The sequence below is a fragment of the Cetorhinus maximus genome, chromosome 31 (genome assembly GCF_964194155.1).
Source record: "Cetorhinus maximus chromosome 31, sCetMax3.hap1.1, whole genome shotgun sequence".
Classification (NCBI taxonomy): Eukaryota; Metazoa; Chordata; class Chondrichthyes; order Lamniformes; family Cetorhinidae; genus Cetorhinus; species Cetorhinus maximus.
The window spans coordinates 20,358,600-20,383,844 of NC_135909.1; the positions used below are offsets into that span (position 1 = coordinate 20,358,600).

General features: G+C 44.1%; 1 protein-coding gene and 1 non-coding gene across 2 annotated transcripts in view; one reads left to right on the forward strand and one right to left on the reverse strand.

The window, feature by feature from the left end:
• LOC144670314 (histone H2B-like) overlaps window positions 1-25,245 on the reverse strand; it is a 1,149,071-nt gene that overhangs the window by 672,420 nt on the left and 451,406 nt on the right. The window lies entirely within an intron of this gene.
• Window positions 12,171-12,242, forward strand: trnag-ucc (transfer RNA glycine (anticodon UCC)). Its single transcript has one exon. It is a non-coding gene; the product is annotated as a tRNA-Gly (tRNA).

Consider the following 25,245-nt stretch of genomic DNA (forward strand, 5'->3'; position numbering starts at 1 on the left):
GCTGAGGTTTACGGACTGATATGTGGTCCCTATCTCAGTGTGTACTAATCAAATTGTTATTGTATCCTTGAGGTTAATACTCTGGGTGAGTTTCAAACTGGAACCTGAGTTTGCAGCTGAGGTTATACTATCTTTCAGTTCTATCTTGGTATTTAATTTAATTACAGCAAACTCTTGCACAATATAGAACTGACACACAGATAATCTGATAGTGGGTGAGAATTTGGAGTGTGATTTATGTATCTACCTGTCAGTGGTACTGAGTTGGGTGACATGGGAACAATGTCTGTCTCTCCTGCCCTGTTTGATTGTTGGTTTGAAAATGTACCTCTGGAACCCGTTCTGCTGTCTGAGACTGTGGAGCTGATGCACTCTGAGTGAGAACGTACATACTGTGTGTGAGGAGCTGTCTGCACTGATCACTGTGACACGGGTGGAGGAAACATCACATTTATTCTGGCCCCGTCAATGATTTCCCTGTAGAAAAGAGTGCTTGGGTTACAACAAATACAGGTGAGGGAGAAAATACAAAGGCTCTCAGTACATAATCAAAATGAACAGCCACAAAGAAACTGCAGCAATACAAACATTGTCAATTGTCAGTTAGATGTAGGTCCAACCGAAACCCTGCGCTGCTGATGGGAATGCCCAGTGGAACAGGGACATTCATTCAGGTCGGATTTCCATTCATTGCTCCCATTGGATTAACCATTCAACAGACACCAAACAGTCACTGGCAAAGATATGTGTCCGTCTTAGTTCTCATCTGGTGCCTGCAATAGCTGCTCTTTGTCTGACTCCCCACATCCTGACTGTTCAGCTCTGTTCCCACTCCTCACCGTCCAATATCAACAAACCGAGGTAGTTGGAACTAAACCAGAAATATTCACTGTTGTTTAGGGAAGAGAAAGCAGCAATGATTTTCAATAACAGCTTCTTGCCATTCTGTCTCCCTCCTCCCAGGAGGCTGCTGTTTGTTCCCTTCCCCCGGGAGCGGGATCTCTCCATTGGCGGCTGTTTGAAACCATCTTCTTCCAGTCCCAGGCAGAGCTGGGGGAGAGCAGCGCATCACTGCCTTTAGCAAACACTTGGATCTGCACTGAGCTGCTGGGACCGACAGGACTCACGGAGCAAGAGCTGGAAAGTGACGTGAGGCTGGATCAAACTATTTGGGGGCTGGTCTCGACATGATGGGCCGAATGTCCTCGTTCTATGCTGAATATGTTCAATATTTGTGTTTCCAGAATGTGTGCAGCATTCTGCGCATGCGCGCTGCCCTCCCCAGCACTGCCTGTGAGTGGAAGAAGATGGTTTCAAACAGCCGCTAATGCAGAGACGCATTTTAAACAGCGGCTGTTTGCTTTCATTTGAACGGTTAGTCCATGGGAGCGGCAATTAGAAATCTGACCTACACAATAGTCCCTGCTCCGTCACTCAGTCCCACTCCTGGAGCAGTGGATTGTTTCTGGATGGCAGGAAATTGTTGTAACAGGAACAAAGTCCCTGGTGTTTAGCAGCTGAGTGCTGCAGGACTGCAGTGGATTCAGACACTGACTCTGTCTTACCTTTTTTATTCATTACGGGATGTGGGCTTCACTGGCTGGGCCAGCATTTATTGCCCATCCTGAGTTGCCCTTGGGAAGGTGGTGGTGAGCTGCCTTCTTGAACCTCTGACTTTGCGGTTGTTCAGAATGATTAGTAATTGAATAATTGTTTTTGTTTCTTTGAATTTTTAACCTCACCTCTTCATAAATTATAATAAACACATTTTTTCTTCCAATAGGCAAATACTTGAAAGCAGCAGAATAGATGATGTGATTCCAAACACAAGGGGAAGTGCAGTCAGCTCCTCACACACAGTAAGTACAGTGTCATTCACAGGGAGCAGAGGTGGCCAAGAGGCTGACTTGGTGGAGTTCTGATCCATTGTACTCTGCAAGCACAGGCACCAAGTTCAATTTTCGTTTATGGTTCACTAATCTGGTTGGTGAAGATTTAATCTAAATTGGCAGGGTTTGGACACCAGTTTAGAGATGTACCAGAAAGGAATAATGACAGAAGGGAGGGAGAATGATGGATAATACTGGAGAAGGAAGCAATGCCATATTAGATAAGGACAGAATTAGAAGCACTATGAGGAATGCAAAGACTGGTTTACAATGCATGTATGTGATTAATGAGACTGATGAGCTGGAAGGACAAATGACAATGCGGGAATATGATGTAGTGGCAATGAAAGAAACGTAGTTTAAAAAGAGCGAGGACTGGGTGCTGAATATTCAGAAATACAATGTTCAGAAAAAGATAGAAAACTATAAAGAGGAGGTGGGGTGACAGCACTGATTAGGGAATCAGTCTTATCTGCAATTACATTACTACCAGATCGAACTGAAAGGTACAACCTCAGATTCCAGTTTGAAACTCACCCAGATTATTAAACTAAAGGATACATATCAAATTGATTGGTACAGAATGAGATACAAATCATATACCAGTCCAAAAACTCATGCAACACAGTGCAAACTGAGCTCAACAGCCAAGTTTAAAATTCTCACTCAGAAACAGATTGAATGACACAACAGTAATTTGAATAGTACAAACTGAGTTACACTTACATAACAATAGCTTTTCACATCAAAAAATTACACAGAATGGGATTTAATATGAGGCCAAACTTGCAGTTATTCCATTGATTGAACCGACAATGTTAATGGCCGATTGCTGTACTGAAATTTCAACACAAAATGAATCTAGATTGGTAAACAGTCCAAGAGACTGAAAGTTATGTAATGGATCTCACACTGTCCAGAGTAGCACAGAATGACAGATTCCATAGCATTATTGAGCACATGTCCATTACCAGGCACTGACAGATGCTGACTGTCACTACATTTACTCATAGTACCTGAGGCTGAATGACACTAATTAATTTGACACACACGTGTGGCACCACTGAAAGTCAGAAATAATCACAAATTCACACAAAATAACAAACACACACACACACACAATTTAAAAATGGTATTTCCATACTGATTCTCAAATTTGCATACAGGACTGCAGAACTATATTAACATAATCTCGATAATCCCACATTCAGACTCAGTAGCAGGTCCTGACAGACACAGAATGAATTCCACATTCACATGCAGCACCAGAGTTTGACAGAAGGATAATCAACATAATCAAGCACACCCACACTTGCACGCACACACACAGTATTACTGTCAGCACACAAAGAGGTTTGGCCCATTGACTCTGCCTCGGTTCTCCAAATAAGTAAGACATCTAGTGCCTTTCCCCAGCCTTCTGCCCACAACCCTGCATATTCTTCCTTTTCAGATCATAACCCAATTCTCTCCTAAATGCCTTATTTGCACCTTCCTCCAGCAGTGTCAGGCTCCAAATCTGAGATCTTAACCACTCACTGCATGAAAACGTTTCTCCACATGAATCCATTGCTTCTGTCAATGACTTTAAATCTGTGCCCTCTGGTCTTTGATCCATCCAGTAGTGGTAACAGTTTTACCTATCTATTGTGTCCAGACTCTTCATAACTTTTAATATCTCTATCCTCTCCTCTCAACCTTCACTCCTCTGAGGAAAATGTGGCTCACTTACACATGCTAGAGGCTACATATATTCATGTGCAGAGCCCTGTTATCTGCAGGCAAAAGGAACATGTCCAGACATTATGCCTATGTTGAATTAAACAAAAACATGCAGGACTATAGTTTCCTAGTGAATTCTGCGTGGCAACTCCTCAAGCAATTGGATTTAACATGCTAACCAATCAGCACCCCTTTTCTCACACAGTATAACTTGTTCCTCCCTTTGACTTACTTTAACACCTTTTTTTTGTTCATTTCTCCTTTTTCTATGTCTCTCCTGCTTATCTAGCTCAAATAATCTATCCACTTGTGCAGAATTGGTTGCTTTCTCAGGCATCAGTCATATTCACTGAAAATGAATGCTTCCCAGGGTTAATTGCCTCAGCCAATGCTGATTACTAATGGGGTTTCAACCACAATAGGGATAACTCTGCATCATGTTCAGTCTGCAAAACTGTTACAAGGCCGCTTTATAAACCCTCAGTTTTATCATGGGATCCACCCCACTACAGTCAGCTCCTATTCTCTTCTCTATTATCCTTTACATTCTTTGATAATAGATATGGTTGCCCTCAGCTGTGTCTGTTCCCTATTCTAATTCTCCCAATGAAGCAGACCTGCTTTTATTTGATTAATCTTCTGAAATGAGCAATTAACTAGTTTGGTTCCAGTGTAATATGTTTCCTTGTTTTAACTCGAGGGATCTACTGTTGTTTGCTTGGTTGAGAACATCATTTTCCAAGTTCACAGGCCCAGTGAGAAGCTTGATCTGTCCAGGATGTAAATGACAGATTCACACACACACGCTTTACCTGATTTCCAACCACTAAATTTAATTTGGATCCAGAAATCCATTTTGCACTATTCATTAGTGAGACTCCTCATTTACATCATGAGGTCAAATAATTACAGGTTTAAAGTTCAGTTGATAAGTCTGACATGTTTAAACATTTATATGTATAAAGGCCACTTGATAAGACTGACAATCCTTTGTTGTATTGTTGAAATGAAGGAATGGGACACGAACATTTGAACAGTGGTGAAATTTTCAGGTAGACGCAGTTCTGACAAACATCTAGAGGGTCAGTGATTACTGGTGGCTGTAGGAAATGTGAGCTTTCTTTAATTAAATCACAGGATGTGGGCTCATTCCTAAATGCCCTGGAGGAAGTATTGGTGAGTGGCCTTCTTGAATAGAACTGAATGGTTTACTTGGACATTGTAGGTGGCAGTTCAGGGATAAGCTGGTTTGTTCTGAGATCATATATAAATCAGACTGGGTAAGAATTGGGATGGTAGTTTTACTTCCTGAAAGGTTTAAGATGTTAAATCATTTCCAACACCATGCCTGAGATAACTATCGAATAGAGATACAGAATTAATCCTCCCAGAGTCACAAGCAACATCAAAGGTTGAGAGTGACAGAATAAACCAGACACTGTGAAGTGCTCAACAAATCCAACATGTTACCAGACACTGACAAATACAGAATGAAGCCCAAGGCACTGACGACATCAGAGATACACAGATGCAGAGTAAATCACACACCCATTTACAGTACCATCCTCATTAATATTTTTGTCATTCCTTGCTGTACTTTTTATTCTTTCCAATCTTCCAACCTGCCAACCATCTGTACATAATTATACCCTTTTCCTTTAACTTTGATTCTGTCTCTAATTTTCTCAGTAAATCATGGATGGCGGGCCCTCCCCTTAGTACATATACATTCCAATCAGAGCGAAACATTCCATGAATTCTGAGATATCCCTTTAAATATCTGCCACTGCCTATCCCTTCGCCATGATCTCATTGAGTGACGGAGCAGGCTCGAGTGACTGAGGGGCCGAATCCTGCTCCTGGTTTGTATGTTCCTGACTATGTTAGTACCAGAATTAACCAAAGTAATTCCACTCTCACATACAGCAGTGAAGATAAACAGATGCAGAATATGTTTCAAAGATTCCCAGATGTTGACAATGACTCTCACATTCCTATTCAATACCAGAAACTGACAGATACAGACTGAATTCTACACTCTGATTGCGGATCAGATGTTGGCATGTCCAGCATTAATCTCAAACACAGACCGGGTTCTGGGAGTGAATGTGAATTGCACACTCGGATAGCAGCACAGACTGAAATATATACAATCAATGCCACACTGATTTACAGCGCCAGAAACTGAGAAACTCATGAGCGAATTTCATTTCCAGTTCCATAAACTGACAAGCACAGGATACAGCAGACACACACTGTACCACAGCTTCAAGAACAGAATGCACCCGCTGTACTCTATCCCCCTACCTCACACATTAGCAGAGGGTCAGAGTACCAGAAGGAATCCTGCATCCCCGGACGGTCCCTCGCACCGACAGCCAGACAACATTTCCCAATATATCTTTACACACTGAGAAACTCTGGCTGGAGAGAAGCCTTGTAGAATATGTTGCCTGGTTGCAGTAAATGGGCTAATGATTGGTGGAGAAGTCGAAATCTGATTGGATATTTAAAGACACCAATCAGAAAAATACGAGGGAAGGGGGCTGTTATAGTTTTTAAACAGTGTCCAATCAGAATCACGGTTCTCCAATCCTTCATTAGCATAGACCTGGGAGACTGTCTATTTAATCGGCGCTCGGAAGGGGTTTGTTTTATTCTTTATGTGAAAGTGACGATGGTTGATGAGAAGAAACCAGCTCCTAAGAAGGGAGCCAAGAAAGCTTTAAAGAAACCGGTAGCAAAGGGCGGTAAGAAGCGGCGAAAGTCGAGGAAGGAGAGTTACTCCATCTACATCTACAAAGTGATGAAGCAGGTTCACCCCGACACCGGCATCTCCTCCAAGGCCATGAGCATAATGAACTCGTTCGTGAGCGATATTTTCGAGCGCATCGCGGGTGAGGCTTCCCGCCTGGCCCATTACAACAAGCGCAGCACCATCAGCTCCCGGGAGATCCAGACCGCCGTGCGCCTGCTGCTGCCCGGGGAACTGGCCAAGCACGCCGTGTCGGAAGGGACAAAGGCGGTGACCAAGTACACCAGCTCCAAGTAAAACCCCACAATGGACTGAAAAACATTCAAAACACAACGGCTCTTTTAAGGGCCAATCACAATCTCTCTGAAAAAGCTATTTCATCTCAATTTTTACTTTGTCATATTTTAAATTTGAACATTTCAAACTATGTTATTTTCATGTTATTTCCCTCATATTCGGGCTAATGTAGATTTATCACTCGCTCAATTCTTAGGTCCTGATAATAATGCCCCATAAATGAATGTCTGCCCGCTCACCCTCTGCGCTTAGTTCTCAGACGCGTTTATATTCGGCCCCTTTCCCTGGCTTTGGAGAGAGAATAAAACGCAAATGCGTCAGTTTCCAGTTCTGGTCAAGTTTGGTCTCAATAATCGATCCGTTCATTTCCTATCAGCCCCGGTTGTGTCGGAACCTTCAGTCTCAACGTTGGCAAATTTACACCAGACATGTTCGCTTTAGACTCACGAATATCTCCAATATACCGTCCGTTTGTAGAACGATGTCAATGAGACTTTGCCGGCTGGTTAAAGGGTTTCATAAAAGATGGAAATTAACCCCGAATAGATCCCGTTTTACAAAAGCGAATCTGGAACTTGGGATAAAATGTGAAATAGTCCCATCAGGGACGGGTAATTTTAAAACTTTGTCGTCAGACCGAGTTCACTTTCTACATAAGACTTTCTACATGAAACGTATTTCTTGTTTTATAAATCTATCGGCCGCCTTTTCGATGTCGAAAAGCGTAAATTTGGAGCTGTTATTTTCGGCTGGTTTTCAGGTTCAGATAAACCCAGACTGAAAATCAGAAACAGACAAATACAGATCAACCGTAGAATAGAGAAAGGGAGAGCGAGATTAAGTAAATCTAACATTCGTATATTAAATACTGAATTACCTGTTTCCAATTAACACTATGTTCTGTCCGTTTTTTACAAATTTGGCGGGCTTTGAAAATTTGAAAAAAAAATTGGTTGAAATTTGGCGCCGGTATTTTCCGCCCTCACTCCGTGGAGTCTCCGGATTGGTGAGTTCAGTAGATATCTGGTTGGTGATATGAACAAAGACGCGGCACAAACTGACCATTCAGCAATGCCCACAGCACCATTCATCCCGAAGATATAAGAGATGCGAATGTGAGAGGATTTCCTCATTCTCTGTGCAAGTGTTTGTGAGATTGTGGAAATGTCTGGAAGAGGAAAGACCGGCGGTAAAGCTCGCTCCAAGGCCAAGTCTCGCTCCTCCCGGGCTGGACTGCAGTTCCCGGTGGGCCGTGTTCACAGGCACCTGAGAAAGGGCAACTATGCTGAGCGTGTGGGTGCCGGAGCCCCGGTCTATCTGGCTGCTGTGCTCGAGTATCTGACGGCTGAAATCCTCGAGCTGGCCGGTAACGCGGCCCGGGACAACAAGAAGACCCGCATCATCCCCAGACACCTGCAGCTGGCCGTCCGCAACGACGAGGAGCTCAACAAGCTGCTGGGAGGGGTGACCATCGCTCAGGGCGGGGTGCTGCCTAATATCCAGGCCGTGCTGCTGCCCAAGAAAACCAGCGCCGCTGCGGCCTCGAAGACCAAGTGAAGCAGCCATTCTTTAATCTAATAACCCAAAGGCTCTTTTCAGAGCCACTCACAGAGTCTGTGAAAGGGCCGCTCACTGTGTGAACTCATTTCATTCTGGTTCTGAAGAAGCGTCATGCCCATTCGGAACGGTAACACTGTCCCCACACAGATGCTGCCAGACCTGCTGAGTTTTTCCAGCATTTTGGTTAAAAATACTAGCTTCGCTTCACAAGACAGCCCGACATACCTTACAACCCGTTTTCAATTCGGATTCCTTACCTGATCTGCTTATAACAGGCGGATAGAAAGCTATTGATGGGCGAAATCACCGTGAATGCCGACAGTTCCGGGTCTCTCACACAAACATCATGAACTGTATGGGTTTTATTCAGGTCACGGTTCAATAGATATTGAAGAGACAATGGGCGGGGGGAGTCACTTTTCCACTAAATTGGGAGTGGGAGAGTGGGGTCTGGGTAGTTGTCAAGTGCCTGCTCTGGGTTCTCACCCAGACAGGCAAAGGGGTCTGTAGGCCTGCCTGGTAATGCACCGCTCCACTCCCCATTTCAAACATCAACAACCTTAACATATGAACTAATAACCGAAAGAGGACGAAATAATGCTAAAGCTGTTAGATTCATCTTTAGATTTCTCTGACCCGTGCCCAGATCAGTGCTCTTAATGTGACGTTTTGGGTGGCTCTGATAAGAGCCTTTGTTGTGTGTTTGGTAGAAAGGGTCGAGTTGTTCAGCCGCCGAATCCATAGAGAGTGCGGCCCTGGCGTTTCAGAGCGTACACCACATCCATGGCAGTGACCGTCTTGCGCTTGCCGTGTTCAGTGTAGGTGACCGCATCTCTGATCACATTCTCCAGGAAAACCTTCAGCACCCCGCGAGTCTCCTCATAGATCAAACCCGAAATCCGCTTGACACCGCCACGGCGAGCCAGGCGGCGGATTGCTGGTTTGGTGATGCCCTGGATATTATCACGAAGCACTTTGCGGTGCCGCTTTGCTCCGCCTTTACCCAGTCCTTTGCCTCCTTTCCCTCTGCCAGACATGATGAACCTTCACTCAGATCGCTGCAGAATATGAGAGACGAGCTGCTTCACGTTCCTCTTTTAAATAGCCCGCCCGGACCTGACTGAGAACGGGACAGAGAGTGAGAGGCGGGGCGGGGAGGAGACTGAGTGACAGACAGAACAGACTCTGTGATCATCCAAAACAAAATAAAAACAGAATTACCTGGAAAAACTCAGCAAGTCTGGCAGCATCGGCGGAGAAGAAATCAGTCAACGTTTCGAGCCCTCATGGCCCTTCAGCAGAACTGAAGCATAGTTTCAACAAGGGAGAAATATAAATTGGTTTAAGGTGGGTGGGGGGGAAGAGACACATTGAGGGTGTGGTGTGAGCAGATAATCAAAAGATGTCAGAGACAAAAGGGTCAAAGAGGTGTTGAAGGTGGTGGTCTTTGTCTGAGAAAAGTGCTAATTAAGAATGCAAGACAGGATATTCAAAGTACAGCTCTAGTGGGGGTGGGGTGGAAAGACTAAAGGTTTTAGTTTTAGATTTAAAAATAATGGAAATTGGTGGGGAAAGAAGAATCTATATAAATTATTGAAAAAAAAGGCGGGTGGGGGGGGGAAGGAAACGGGGTGGGGATGGGGGGAGGGGGGTTTAAGATCTAAAGTTGTTGAATTCAATATTCAGCCCGGAAGGCTGTAAAGTGCCTAGTCGGAAGATGAGGTGCTGTTCCTCCAGTTTGCGTTGGGCTTCACTGGAACAATGCAGCAAGCCAAGGACAGACATGTGAGCAAGAGAACAGGGTGGAGTGTTAAAATGGCAAGCGACATGGAGGTTTGGGTCTTTCTTGCGGACAGACCGCAGGTGTTCCGCAAAACGGTCGCCCAGTTTGCGTTTGGTCTCTCCAATGTAGAGGAGACCGCATTGGGAGCAACGAATGCAGTAGACTAAGTTAGGGGAAATGCAAGTGAAATGCTGCTTCACTTGAAAGGAGTGTTTGGGCCCTTGGACGGTGAGGAGAGAGGAAGTGAAGGGGCAGGTGTTGCATCTTCTGCGTGGGCATGGGGAGGTGCCATAAGTGGGGGTTGAGGAGTAGGGGGTGATGGAGGAGTGGACCAGGGTGTCCCGGAGGGAACGATCCCTACGGAATGCCGTCAAGGGGGGTGAAGGGAAGATGTGTTTGGTGGTGGCATCATGCTGGAGTTGGCGGAAATGGCGGAGGATGATCCTTTGAATGCGGAGGCTGGTGGGGTGATAAGTGAGGACAAGGGGGACCCTATCATGTTTCTGGGAAGGAGGAGAAGGCGTGAGGCAGGATGCGCGGGATATGGGCCGGACATCAGAACAGATGCGACGGAGGCGAAGGAACTGAGAGAATGGGATGGAGTCTTTACAGGAAGCGGGGTGTGAGGATTCTCTCAGTTCCTTCGCCTCCATCGCATCTGTTCTGATGACGCTACCTTCAAAAACAGCTCCTCTGACATGTCCTCCTTCTTCCTTAACCGAGGTTTTCCATCCACGGTCGTTGACAGGGCCCTCAACCGTGTCCGGCCCATATCCCGCGCATCCTCCCTCACGCCTTTTCTCAGACAAAGACCACCACCTTCAACACCTCTTTGACCCTTTTGTCTCTGACATCTTTTGATTATCTGCTCACACCACACCCTCAATGTGTCTCTTCCCCCCCACCCACCTTAAACCAATTTATATTTCTCCCTTGTTGAAACTATGCTTCAGTTCTGCTGAAGGGCCATGAGGGCTCGAAACGTTGACTGATCTCTTCTCCGCCGATGCTGCCAGACTTGCTGAGTTTTTCCAGGTAATTCTGTTTTTATTTTGTTTTGGATTTCCAGCATCCGCAGTAGCTTTTAGCTTTTTGTTTTTATTTGTGATCATCCAGCTCCGCCTCCTGCCTGTTCGAACTGATTTGTTTCCGAATTCTGGGCACCATTAGTGAACAGGGCGCTCGAAACAAATCTTACTCAATGGAACATCTTGTTTATCTATAGTTAGAAACCCGCATCTTTTAAATCCAGACCTGTCAGCAATATCCCCGCCTCATTCTAGTCGCTTCTACAACCAGACAAACAGTCTGCGTCATTTCTAGGACATCTTCTATTCCATTAACACACAACTCCCCTCCCAGAAGCATTGAGACTTTTACTAACCCCTCTTCCAGCTGAATTGGAGAATATAATGTGTTTGGGTTTGAGTTGTGACGCGGGGTTTGGCAAAGGTTGAGTTGGAGAGATTTGTAATCTACAAGGCAGTCAAGAGGTGTGAGGATCAGGCAGAGAAGGAGAACGAAGGTCACAAACACATCAGCCTCTAAACCAGTTAGTCTGCAGGTGTAAAAAATGAATGGGACTAAGAACAAGATAAAATCGGATCACGGGCCTGTAATTTAGTTTTTTGAGCGGGAATTCGAAAAGTTTTGCAAAGATTGAACCGGTCAGTGAAAGTGTCTGTCTAGAACTGGAAATGAATACCGGCTGAAATTTAAACGGTTGCTATTGAATTAGTGACAGCAAATCAATTATTTCAAGGGAAGTGTTGGTGTAGTTATTTCAGAGAGAACTTCCTCATCCCTTCCAGGATAAGTTGCATTTTTTTATTGTTCGGAACTTTGTGGATATCTACATGGAGCCGTTGTAGTTGGTCACTATCTTTGTCTGTTTCACGGCCCGTTCCCCGGGCAGCAACAGACCTTTTCCTGTCTCGATGTGTCCACAGAAACAGCAGGAGCCAATTTATTGTGGACTGGTGCCCTCTGCTGGCTGCACATGAGACGTGCAAAGAGGTAACTTCTTTGGGGACATTTTCAATGTGTGAAACAACATAAACATGGTGAGAATTATTGCAAAACAGTTTATCAATCAGACACAAGATGGCAAAGATATAGTGTGTTTCGCGGTAGTATAAATGCTGACTGTAATTTGAAGAAGTGTGCGATGGTGGTATAGTGGTGAGCATAGCTGCCTTCCAAGCAGTTGACCCGGGTTCGATTCCCGGCCATCGCAGTAGTGATTTATTTTCAGCCTTACCCGTGGTCAGACCACAATTCTCTACACTGGTTAAAATACGCGTTGGGATTCTTACAGTCCCACGCTCTGTAAGATTGGTCTTATCGGCAACTTTGTAAATAGGATCCGAGCCATTTGTTCACCGTGCAAGCTTGATGCTGAAATCGGGCTCGTCAAAGGCATCCTGCAGGGTAATGGCTACCCTGATCAGATCATTTCGCGCTATGTATCACACAAGCTCATGACCGGGCCTCAGACAGTCACTTTCCAACCTTAAGTATATTCTTTATCAGTATAAATTGTTGTCTTCCCCTTATATTGGTTTTCTTGCGAGTGTCCTGTTGAGTGCAGAAGGAAAAGCTTTGACATTTCTCTTTTTTCAGCCACACTCAATAACATTGGCGTTAATGTTCAATTTGTAAACCTGTTTCAGCTCTGCCAGTTTGGCTCAATCTACGGTCCATTTTCTTTTTGATCTTGGAAAAACTCAGCAGGACTGACAGCATCTGCGGAGGGGAATACAGTTGACGTTTCGAGTCCGTATGACTCTTCATCAGATCGCTCTGTATTCCCCTCCGCAGATGCTGTCAGACCTGCTGAGTTTATCCAGGTATTTTTATTTTTGTCTAGATTTCCAGCATCTTCAGTATTTTGTTTTTTTCTTTTTGGTGTTTGTTGGTTGGTGAAATAAGCTGCTCTCTGATTGGTTACAAAAGCCACCCAATGAGATTCCGAACACTGACCTTTCAGAAGATAGGGGAAGGGTGAGTGCGGGAGGAATTCTTCATTCGTGGTGTAAGTGTGTGTAAGATTGTAGAAAGACCGGCGGTAGAGCCCAGGACAAAGCCAAAGCCAAGTCTCGCTCCTCCCGGGCTGGACTGCAGCTCCCCGCGGGCCGTGTTCACAGGCTCCTGAGAAAGGGCAGCTATGCTGAGCGTGTGGCTGCTGGAGCGCTCCGCTCTTCCGATTGTAACATTCCCGGCCGCTTTCAGGGGACAGGATCAGAAATCAGCCGTTTCTCTCTGTCCCGATGAAGCCTGTGTGAAGGAGTCGGTTGGTAACCTATGTTATTGCGTTTCCAGTGAGCTGAGATTGGCTCTGTTTTAAATCGCTGCTTTGTTATCACCAGTTCCAGATAAGAGATTGACAAATTTACCCTGTTCCTAAAATAGCGCCAGGATTCTGTGACGCAGAATGCAATATTACAGCTCCTAAAGTGTCAGATTAAAATTGTTGCCTGGAAATTAAGGCGTTTGGCTCTTTTCTTCCCATCAAATTGGCGGGCTTTTCGAGTTTGAAAATATAAGCCAATCGGCACTTCCAATTCCTGTTACCTGGCTCTCCGATTGGTTGAAGATTTGGATTGAGAATGGACTGACCAATCAGAGCTAGAGCCTGTCTAAAGCCTCTCAAACCATTCACAATGATTATTTATAGAGGTTAAACTGATGGAATCTGTATCTTCCACCCCACCTGTACTTGAGTACTAAAATATACTTTTTTTTCCAACAGACAAATAATTGACGGAACCAGAATAAATGTGGTGTTTCCTCCAGCCAAGTTAGAATGAAGATTCCCGCCAGTTCCTCCCACACAGTCCGTACATTATCACTGACTGAGCGCAGAGACAGACAGGACATCAATTTCACAGTCTCAGACAGCAGAAATAGTTCCAGAGTCACACTTTCCATCCATCAATCAAACAGTGCAGGAGAGATGGACGTTGTTCCAATGTTACCTCGACTCAGTACCACAGGCGGGTAGTCCAAATTCTCACCCATGATCCAATTTGCACCAGGCCAATCCCATAATATTACAGCCTCAACTACAAACTAAATGTCAAATAAAACTGATGCATGTTTCCAGTTTCAAGTTTCCAGTCTTAACCTTAATAATGTACATTGAGATTCATGTTAAGCACTGGTCCAATATTTACACCCATCATTTGTTTATAAATTGCAGTATTAATTTCCACATTGTGTCCTGACACATACATTAGATGCAAATCCAAATCTCAATTACATTATCAGTTTGAGATATTCTGAAAGCGAGTATAACCTGAGATACAAACTCAGACTTTAGTTAAAACTCACCCTGATTAAGAAACTGAGATGTAATATTAATTTGATGAGTATGAATTGAGCTATAAACTCCATGCTAATTCTAAATCCTCACACAGTGTCAAATTAAAGATACTTTACCAATTCAGGACTGAGCCCCATTTTGCATTTGTGTGGAAATTCTGACTCAGAATCAGACTGAATGCCACATATCAAATCGTTTCGTACAAGCTGGAGTTACACTTGCGGACCAATCCAGGATCAGATTGAAGGATACATTATCTTTCACAACTGTGTTCACAGTGACAGAGATTTAATACTCAGCCAAAGCTGACACACACATTGTTTGCTTTAAACCTACAATATCAGTGGCCTGTTGTTCTGCTGGAAATGTATGTGGAATGAATCCAAACTTATAATTAGTCAAAGAGACTGAAGGTTATATAATGAATCCCACACTCACACAGAAGCAGAGAATAATTCTCAAGCACATTTTCAGTGCCAGATGCTGAAAGATACAGGCTGTTCACTGCACTCACTCACAATAGCTGAATCTGAGTGAAACTAAAGAAATATAACACACCAATTGTACCACTGAGAGATTTAGAAAGAGTCCAAGAATCATATAGAGTAACAGATGCTGATGGATACAAATGGAAGACCACACACTAACACACACACTGTAAATTCTACTTTCACATACAATACCAATGATTGGAAAACTCCAATTGAATCTCACAATGTTTTATAATACCAAAGATTGACAGATGTAAAATTAATCCCACTGACAGATACAGAATGATTCTCATGCACACAAACAAAACCAAGTGATGAAAGAAACATATGATTCCCACACTTATTTTACAATATCACAGATACAGAGTGCCATTGACAGATGTGTATTGAATACTACGCTCACACACGTTACGAGGGTCTGACATGTATGTAATAGATACAGAATGGATACTACACTCAAAATCCTGACTTGGAAATATATCACTGTAACTTCACTGTCACTGGGTCAAAATCCTGGAACTCCCTTCCGAATAGTACTGGGGATGTGCCTACACCACATGCACTGCAGAGGTTGAAGAAGGTAGCTCACCACCACCTTCTCAAGGGCAACTGAGGATGGACAATAACTGCTGGCCCAGCCAGCGAAGCCAACACCCCATGAATGAATGAAAAAAGGGCACCAAAGACTTCAAATTCAGAATGATTTCCACGTTCACATACAGTAGCACTGATGGATAGGATTAAACACACACACACACACACACACACACACCATTAAGAGATTCAGAATGAGTCCCAAACTCATTTGCCTTACCAGAAATTGATTGAGAACAAAACCCTTGCACACCTACAGTTCTACTTTAAAAAGTGTCCCAACGCTCATACAGTACCAGATAATGCAATGTGCCTTCTGAATATGACACAGGTATATTGTACCAGAGAATGACAGACACAGAATGACTGCAGCACTCACTTTCAGTAGCAGAAGTTGACTGATAGAGCAAAATTCTTCCACACATACAGTTCCACTGACAGTTTCACAATGTAACCCACGTCTCTCAGTATCAGAAAATGAAAGATAGGAATGGAATATAACACAAATGTAATGTACAAGAGAGCGACTGTTACAGAATAAATCCAAACACACTGGCAGTTACGCTGACAACGTCTCCACACTCTCATACAGTAACCAAGACTGACAGGTTCAGAATGTCTCTCAGTTTCACACAGTACCAGTGAGTGACATAGATAATAAATCCCACGTTCACAAAATGGGCCAAAAAAGGGCAGTGAAGAATGTATCTCACTCTCAAATACAAAACAACAATCTGACGGTTTCAGCACAACATTATAACTTCTGCTTGTTATAACAAAATATTATGAAATGTCATCTCCACCGTTAGTAATTCCAAATACCTCCCTTCGCCGTCCAATAAAATGTGAACGCTTCTTGTCTGTTCTGTCGCTCTCTGAGTGTGCTGACATCTACTGGCAAGAGCTGAGAAGTGCAACAGAGCTGAACTTTTTTATTAATTCAATGGATATGAGATTCGCTGGCTCGGCCAGCATTTATTGTCCATTCCAAAGTGACCTTGAGAAGGTGGTGGTGAGCTGCCTTCTTGGTCCGCTGCAGTCCCTGTGGTGTAGGTAGACCTACAGTGCTGTGAGGGAGGGAGTTCCAGGATTTTGATACAATGACATTAACTGTGTGTGTTGCAGAAACGGCTCAATATGAAGAATTAGTGATGGGATGTGATAGGGTGGACATAGAGGTGTCAACAATCAATTCAAAGAGAATTCGATATTACCTTGTTTTCCCACTGAGTCGGTAGAATTTGGAACCGGCTGTCATATTGAGCAGTCAAGACGATTAGCACAGCTGTATTTCAGGGAAAGCAAGATAAGCATAAGAGAGGGAATAGATTTCACGGTAAAAAGGTAATATTACATAAAGTAAACTGGGTTGAAGATGTTAGCAATAATGTACCAATGTGTCCAAATGGCCCAATGAAGCTTATTCTTGGTAGAATGAATACCGATTTTCAAAGTGCCTCAGATACTCATAGATACATAATGAGTCCCACACTCACATAGTGTACCAGAGACAGAGCAATGCAGAGTGAATCCTACACTCACACACATCCCCAGAGACTGACCAATACATAATGAATCCCGCACTCACATAGTTTTCCAGAGAGAACAATGCAGAGTAAATCCTACACTCACACACATCCCCAGAGACTGACCAATATATAATGAATCCCGCACTCACATAGTGTACCAGAGACAGAGCAATGCAGAGTGAATCCTACACTCACACATATCCCCAGAGACTGACGAATACATAATGAATCCCGCACTCACATAGTGTACCAGAGACAGAGCAATGCAGAGTGAATCACACATCCCCAGAGGCTGACAAATACATCATGAATCAGACACTCAAATCCTTTACCAGGGACAGAGCGATACAGAATGAATCCGGCACTTATACACATGGAATCTTAGAATAGTTACACCACAGAGAAAGCCCATTCGGCCCTTCGTGTCTCTGGTGGTTCTCTGCCAGGGAAACTCAACTGGTCCTGATCCCCAGCCCTATCACCATAATGTGGCAACTCTTTTCTCTTCAGGTTTGTGTCCAATTCGCCTTTGACAACTCCGAGTTTACCATGTCTCTTCCACACTCTCAAGCAGTGAATTGCAGATCCTAATGACTCACTGTGTAAAAATAGTTTTCCTCATGTCACCATTGGTTGTTTTGCCAAACACTTTAAATCTGTGCCTTCTGCCAACAGGAACAGTTTCTCGCTATCTACTCTGCCTTGGACACCTTGTAACCACAGCTCCCACAATCTACCCATGTAACTAAAGCCCTTCATCCTCACAACCATTATTATAAAGCTTTTCTGCACAGTCTCTAAAACTTTCCCAAATTTCCAAAAGTTTGGTGCCAGGAACTGAATTGATAATAGTGTCTGTGTCGGATCTGGATGTCATTCTTAAGGAAGGATGTGAAGGCATTGGAGACAGTACAGAGGAGATTCACAACAATGATTCCAAGATAAATGACTTGGATATAAATGTAGGGGGAATGATCAAGAAGTTTGCAGACAATACAAAAATTAACTGAGCAGTCGATAGCGAGGAGGATTTCTGTAGACTGCAGGAAGATATCAATGAACTGATCAGGTGGGCAGAAAAATGGCAAATGGAATTCAACCCAGAGAAGTGTGAAGTGATGTATTTTTTTTATTCATTCATGGGATGTGGGCGTCACTGGCTAGGCTAACATTTATTGCCCATCCCTAATTGCCATTGTTCAGAGGGCATTTAACAATCAACCACATTGCTGTGGGTCTGGAGTCTCATGTAAGGTCACAATACGTGGGAGGATACTGAGAGGTGTAGAGGAAGTGAGGGAGCTTGAAGTGAGTGTCCACAGATCCCTGAAGGTAGCAGGACAGGTTCATAAGGTGGTTAAGATGGTATATGGAATCCTTTCACTTATTAGCTGAGGCACAGAATATGAAAGCAGGGAGGTTATGCTGAAACTACGTAAAACATTAGTTAGGCCACAACTTGTGTAGTGTGCAGTTCTGGTCAACTCATTGTGGAAAGGATCCAATTGTAGTAGAGAGAGTCCAGAGATTTATGCGGGTGTTGCCAGGACTGGAAAATCGCAGCTATGAGGAAAGATTGGATGGGTTGGGGTTGTTCTCCTTGGAACACAGGAAGCAAAGGGAAGATTTGATTGAGATGCACAAAATTGTGAGGGGCCTGGATAGAGTGGATGGGAAGGGCCTATTTACTTTAGCAGAGATGTCAGTGACTAGGCGGCAAAAGCTTAAAGTGATTGGAAAGAATCGAGGGGAGACGAAGAAAATGTTTTTCACCCAGGAGGCTGTGGGGCTCTGGAACTCACTGCCTGAAAGGGTAGAAGAGGCAGAAACCCTCAGCTCATTTAAAAGGTGTCTGGATCTGCACCTGAAGTGCTGTAACCTGCAGGGCTTCGGACTAAATGCTGGAAAGTGGGGTTAGGCTGCGTAGCTTATTTTTTGGCTGGTGTAGATACGATGGGCCAAAAGGCCTCTTTCTGTGCCATAATGTTTCTATAATTCTATAAAGAATTGTAGCTATGGGGATACATGGGAGAGGTTGGGATTGTTTTCCCTGGAGAAAAGGCGGCTGGAAGGAGACTTGATAGATGTATTCAATATCCTGAGGCGTATGGACAGGGTAAATAATGAGAAATTGTTCCCACTCAATAGAACACTAAGAACTAGAAGGCACAGACTCAAAATAATTGGCAAAAGGATTAAATGTGATGTGAGATAGACTCATAATGTTTAATTTAAAATTTAATTTTTTTATCACCCAGAGGGTGGTTGGAGTCTGGAACGAACGTCCTCAAAGGTTGGTGGAGGCAGATTTGCTTGAGATATTCAAAAGGGAATTCAATTGCTACCTGAAAGGAAAGAACGTGCAAGGTTACGGGGACAAGGGAGGAGAGTGGGACTGGGTAGAAAGCTCTTTCAGAGAGCCAGTGCAGACTTGATAGGCTGAATGGCCTCCTTCAATACTGTGGAGAGAGACTGCAGAATGTTGCAGTACAGAGGGATCAAGATCTCCTTGTACATGAATCACAAGAAATTAATGTGCAGCTGCAGGAAGTAAATAGGAAGGCAAATGGAATGTTGGCCTTTATTCCCGTGGGGGGGGAGTCTGAAAGTAGGGAAGTCTTGCTACAGCTACACAGCATTGGTGAGACTACACTGAGAGTACTGTGTTATGTTGGAGTCTCCTTATTTAAAGAGGGATATAACTGCATAGGGGGCACTTCAGAGAAATTTGATTAGACTGACTCCTGAGATGAAGGAGTTGTCTCATGAGGAATGTTTAAGCAGTTTGGGCTGATCTGCATAGGAGATTTGAAGAATGAGAGGTGATCTCATTGAAACAAATAAGATTCTGAGGGTGTTTGACAGGGTAGATGTTGAGAGGGATGTTTCCATTTGTGGGGAAAATAGAACCAGAGGGCACAGTTTAAAAATAAACATCTCCCATTTAAGACAAAAATGGGAAGGAATTTCTTCTCTCAGAGCGTCCTTAATCTTTGTAATTCTCCACCTCAGAGAGCAGTGCATATATTCATGCTGAGTTAGACAGATTTTTCATCGGCAGGAGAGTCAAGGGTTATAGGGCAGGTGGGAGAGTGGGTTTGAGGCCACATTCAGATCAGCCATGGTCTTATTGAATGGTGAAGCTGGCCCGATGGGCTGAATGGCCTCCTCTTGCTTCTCTTTCTTATATTTTAATTTGTCAGTGTGGGATTGACCCTCTGTCTGTTAGTCTCTTTTGCTGTATTTCAGCGTGAAATTATCTCAGCCTTATCTGCATTTGAGTGTGGAATTGATTCTCTGTCCATCACTTACTGAATGTGAGTGTGTAATTTACATCTCTTTCAGTCTCTGTTACGGTTATGAGAGTGGAACTAACTCTCGAGCAGTCTATGATACAGTATTTGAGTGCGGAATTCACTCTTTGTCAGCCTCTAGCTGTCTGAGAATATGGAATAAACTCATGTCAGTCTCTGTTACTATATGTGAGCGTGGAATTATCTCTATCGCTCAGTCTTGGTTGCTGTGAGTGTGGAATTCTTTTTTCCAGTCTTTGTTCTGACATCTGAGAGTGGAGTTAAGACCTCTCAATTTCCATTAATATTTCAGTGTGGAATTAACTTACAACAACAGAGGCTGAGAGAAATTAAGAGAGTTAGTTCCACACTCTCATATTTGTCTGTCTGTGTTACTTTGTGTGAGTGAGGAATAAACAAACAATTTGTCAGGCTCTGTTACTGAGTGTGTGGAATTAACTCTCTATCAGCCAGTCTCTGTTATTGTGCCTGAGAATGTAGTTGAGGCAGGTTCAATTAAGGAATTCAAGAGAGAATTGGATTATTATCCAAAAAGGAAAAATGTGCAGGGCTATGTGGAAAAGGCGGCGAAGTGGCAAGAGGTAATTTGCTCCTTCAGAAGGCCAGCATAGACTATAATGGGCAGAATGGCCTCCGTCTGTGCTGTAATCATTCTATGATTCGACGAATTAACTCTCCGTCAATCTCTCTTACAATATATGAGTGTGGGTGGAATTAACACCATCTGTCACTCTCTGCTGTTACATGTGAATGTGAAATATACTTCCTGTTAGTCTCTGTTACGGTGCAAGAAACAGTAAATGACCTTATATCAGAAATGCTTGGGCCCTACTGTTCTCAAAAGTGCTCGCGGTTAAACCCACTGCCTTCTCCTCTCTCTACTCTCCAGTTCTAAAACAGCCAACAAGAACATACCTTCAAAGTAAGCGAGGATCGACTTCCACGTCCAACATCCATTCTGATTCAAAAGTGTTCTTCATTTGTCAGTTTGAGTTTCTGACCTTGGTTTGTGAGCAACACCTGCAACAATTCACTGACAACATATTGTGGATAGTGGCAATCTGAAATAAGGAGAGAAAATGCTAGAAATACACCGCACATCAGACAGCAAATGTGCAGAAAGAAAAGTTCACATTTCAGGTCACTGACAATCACCCTGCAATAAAACACTTACTAACATCTGCCCATGGTGGCTGCAGTTCCCACAATTCCCTGCATCCCAGAAACGGCTCTATCAAATGCACTGACTTCCCCGGCATTGAGAGTGTGCATGCTCCCCAGGGCCGGCCCCGGGTCATTCTGAGGTCGAACCTATCGGCCCATTTCACCAATATGCTTCTGTCCTTTTGAAGTTTAACACTATCCTCCTCACAGTTCACAATACCTCCAAGTTTCATGTCATCCGCAAATTTTGAAATGGTGCCCATACACCAAGCAGTCGGTCAACAAAATATATCAGGAAGAGCAGGGGATCTAATGCCGTCCCCCGGGTCCCCCGCCGCACGTCCGCCGGGCCCGGCGACTTTCATTCGGGCTGAGAGCCGCTGAGAATCAGTGTTACTGAGGCTGCGCTCGACCAAGCTCCTGGCGCATGCACGGCTAGACAGGATTTCCGTTGACGACCAGGTACGCATGCGCAGTGTGGCCATTCTGAACGAGACAGACCGTTGTATATCACCCAGAGCATTCTGGGAATTCTGTCTGCCATTTTAGCATAAACTGCAACGCGGGAGGAGGCGCCGAATAAATATCAACTTCACTATATTTTACATCCCAAAATTTCATATTCAGGTATTGATGGAGTGATAGTGAACGAGAGAAGAACATTCAGACTGTGCCCGCTCTTTGTGAGAAATGGGCTGCTCTCCACTGGTGTGTGTTTGCAGCAATTGCAGCTCGTGTTCTTGTGTGAATAAATGCAATTTGAGATATTTGTTGCCGATTGAAGTGTTTACAGGAAGCGAGATTCCAATGTTAATGCCTGCAAACTGAAATGATAAACCAGATAAGTTTGTGAGTAGCAGCAAATATTTCTCTTAGTGGGAAAGTAATTAACAGAGGATGGTTACTAATCCTACCGCCCACATAGTCATCTATGTTGTTTACATAAATGATGAATAATAGGGGACCCAGCACAGATCCCTGTGGTATGCCACTGGACACTGGCTTGCAATCACTAAAGCAGCCTTCTGTCATCACCCTGTCTCCTACAACGAAGCCAATTTTGAATCCACCTTATCAAATTACCCTGTATCCCATGTGCATTTGCCTTCTTTATAATTCTCCAATGTGGTACCTTGTTAAAGGCTTTGCTGAAATCCATAAAAACTATATCAACTTCACTACCCTCATCTACACACCTGGTCACCTCCTCAAAAATTCAATCAAATTTGTTAGGCATGACCTCCCTCTGACAAAGCCATGCTGAATATCCCTGATCAAAACTTTCCTCTCCAAGTGGAGATAGAGTTTCTCCTTCAGAATTTTCTCCAATAAATTCCCTAACACTGACATGAGACATACTGGCCTGCAGTTCCCTGGCTTATCTCTACAACCCTTCTTAAATAGAGGAACCACATTAGCTATTCTCCAGTCCTCTGGAACCTCCCCAGTGGCCAAGGATGAATGGGAACCGGTTTCCTTTGTCTACCTGATCTAAACCTGTAATAATCTTGTACACCTCTCTCAGACCAACCCTCAATCCCGGTTGCTTCAAGGAGAGCAACTCTGGATTCCGCAAACAAACCTTGCAGCTGTAATCCCTCATGCCTGGAACTATTCTAGTAAATCTTCTTTGCACCCTCTCAAAGACTCTCACATCCTTCCAAAAGTGTGGTGACCAGAAATGGATGCAATATTGTAGTTGCATTTCAACCAGACCTTTATAAAGGTTAAACATAATGTTCCTGTTTTTATGCTCAGTACCTCTGTTGATCAAAGCAAAGATCCCATCTGCTTTCCAAACTACACCCTCAAAATCTCCTGTCTCCTTCAATGATCTAAAGACTCTCAATCCCTCTGACCTTGCACAATTTTTAGAACTGGACTATTATGTTTATACTGCCTCTCTTCTGTCAAAATGCAGAACTGTTCCTGCGTGTGGGATTAATAATATGTCTTTGTTACTATATCATTAAGATCTGAGATGCAGCTTCTGCCTCTCCATGAGAATCTTTCTGGGTAAAACCAGAGTTTTCTCGGATTTTTGCAACTGTTGCATTACCTGTGTCCCACCGCCCTCACTCACTCTGTCTCTGTCAATCCCTCCACCCCCTCTCTCTTGAACTCCACATGAAGGCGGGATACTGTTGTTTCGTGGCTGAGTGCACACAATCTGTATCTTCAAATGATCAAAAATAATTCTGCTTGTGAACAAGATAATAATTTAAACAATTTACGGGTTAACCCAGGCACAGCTGTGATTGGCTGCAGCCTCCTGAACCTGGTGGACAGACATTGTGATCAGCTCCGGTCTCAGAGGATTTGACAGTTACTGAGTTGGGAAACTACAACTAATTCCTGAGAATCCACAGCGCAGGCCGAGAGGAGAGGAAAGCCTGTCCTGGGAGCTGTAAATCTGAGACACAGTTTGTCCTGTCAATGTGTAGATGTGAACATTGTATCAGCGAGAGTGTGTTAAAGGGGCGGGCGGGTTAGACTAATGTCACTGTGTTTGTGTGTCCGGCCTCAGCGCCAGATTTCCGAGTCATTCTTGTATAAAATCATAAGATTTCCATGTCATAGGATCGCGCTGCTCCCCTGCTCAGCCCTGAAGAGAGAATTTAAGGCATTTTTTTCGGTTATTTCATGATTTTACTGGAAACACAGAGAAGAAGTCAGCGCTCGACTGAGAGGGCGCGATCAAAGCAGCAAAGAAACGGGTTTACAATTAAATTGGAGGGATGCGGTCACCTACACTGAACACGCCAAGCGCAAGAAGGTCACTGCCATGGATGTGGTGTACGCTCTGAAACGCCAGGGTCGCACTCTCTATGGATTCGGCGGCTGAACAACTTTACCCTTTCTACCAAACACACAACAAAGGCTCTTTTAAGAGCCACCCACCGTCTCACAGAGAGAGCAGAGAACTCGGAACGGGAGGTGGGATGGGCATTTTTAAGTGTCTAGAGATGAATATTTACTTTGTTCGGGTTTGCGATGCTGCAACCACCGAATTTCACATTTTAGTGGAGCAGCGATGGAGATCATTCCTGTATAGTCACTCAGTGTTTCGATCGTTTGTGAAACCTTTCTCTGGAGTGCCGGAATACGGGTGTTTATTTGCAGCAACCGGTGAACCGTTCACTTACCAGTCACAGTTAGAGCTCGTCGCCACCGTACCTGCTCTTGCCCCATGAGCATGTATGGCCAAGGAGTGTGGCTCAGAGTATCAGACAAGCCCAGCTTAGGAAGCAGTCAGTGTCTGACCTGTGACCCTGCTGTGCCGCATATAACTGGGACAAGATCTGTACTTTGCCCTGGTGGATGGTGATGGTTAGGAGTGAGGAGGAGGGGTCTCAGTGCTCACTGTTACGGTGTGGGGGAAATGGCCGGAGAGTTTTTGTGAGAATGTTTGGCAAGCTGTTGGACATCATCTGTTTAAAGCAGTTCACGTTTTGAACCTCGTGGATTCTGTAATCCATTGGGAGACTCTGAGTAACGTCCACCATCGAGAGCCTGACTTCACATTGAAACTATTACAGAGAAGGGACTGGATTCTGTAGCTTTGTCAGTGGCTCTCAGCTGTCAGGAGCTGGGCTTAAACCCAGTTCTGTCTGCTGGGAGTAGTGGAGGAGGCAGAGGCCTATGTCTGTTCATCGTAAATCAGAAATAAAAGCTGCTGGACAGTGCCAAAATCTCCTGGAGCCCTTGTCCCACCACACAGCCTGTCAGAAATGGTGGATCTCGTGCAGAGGCTACTGGACCATTGTTTTGAAAAATTACATCTCGCATTTACATGGGATAGGCTGTTGTATTAATATGGGAA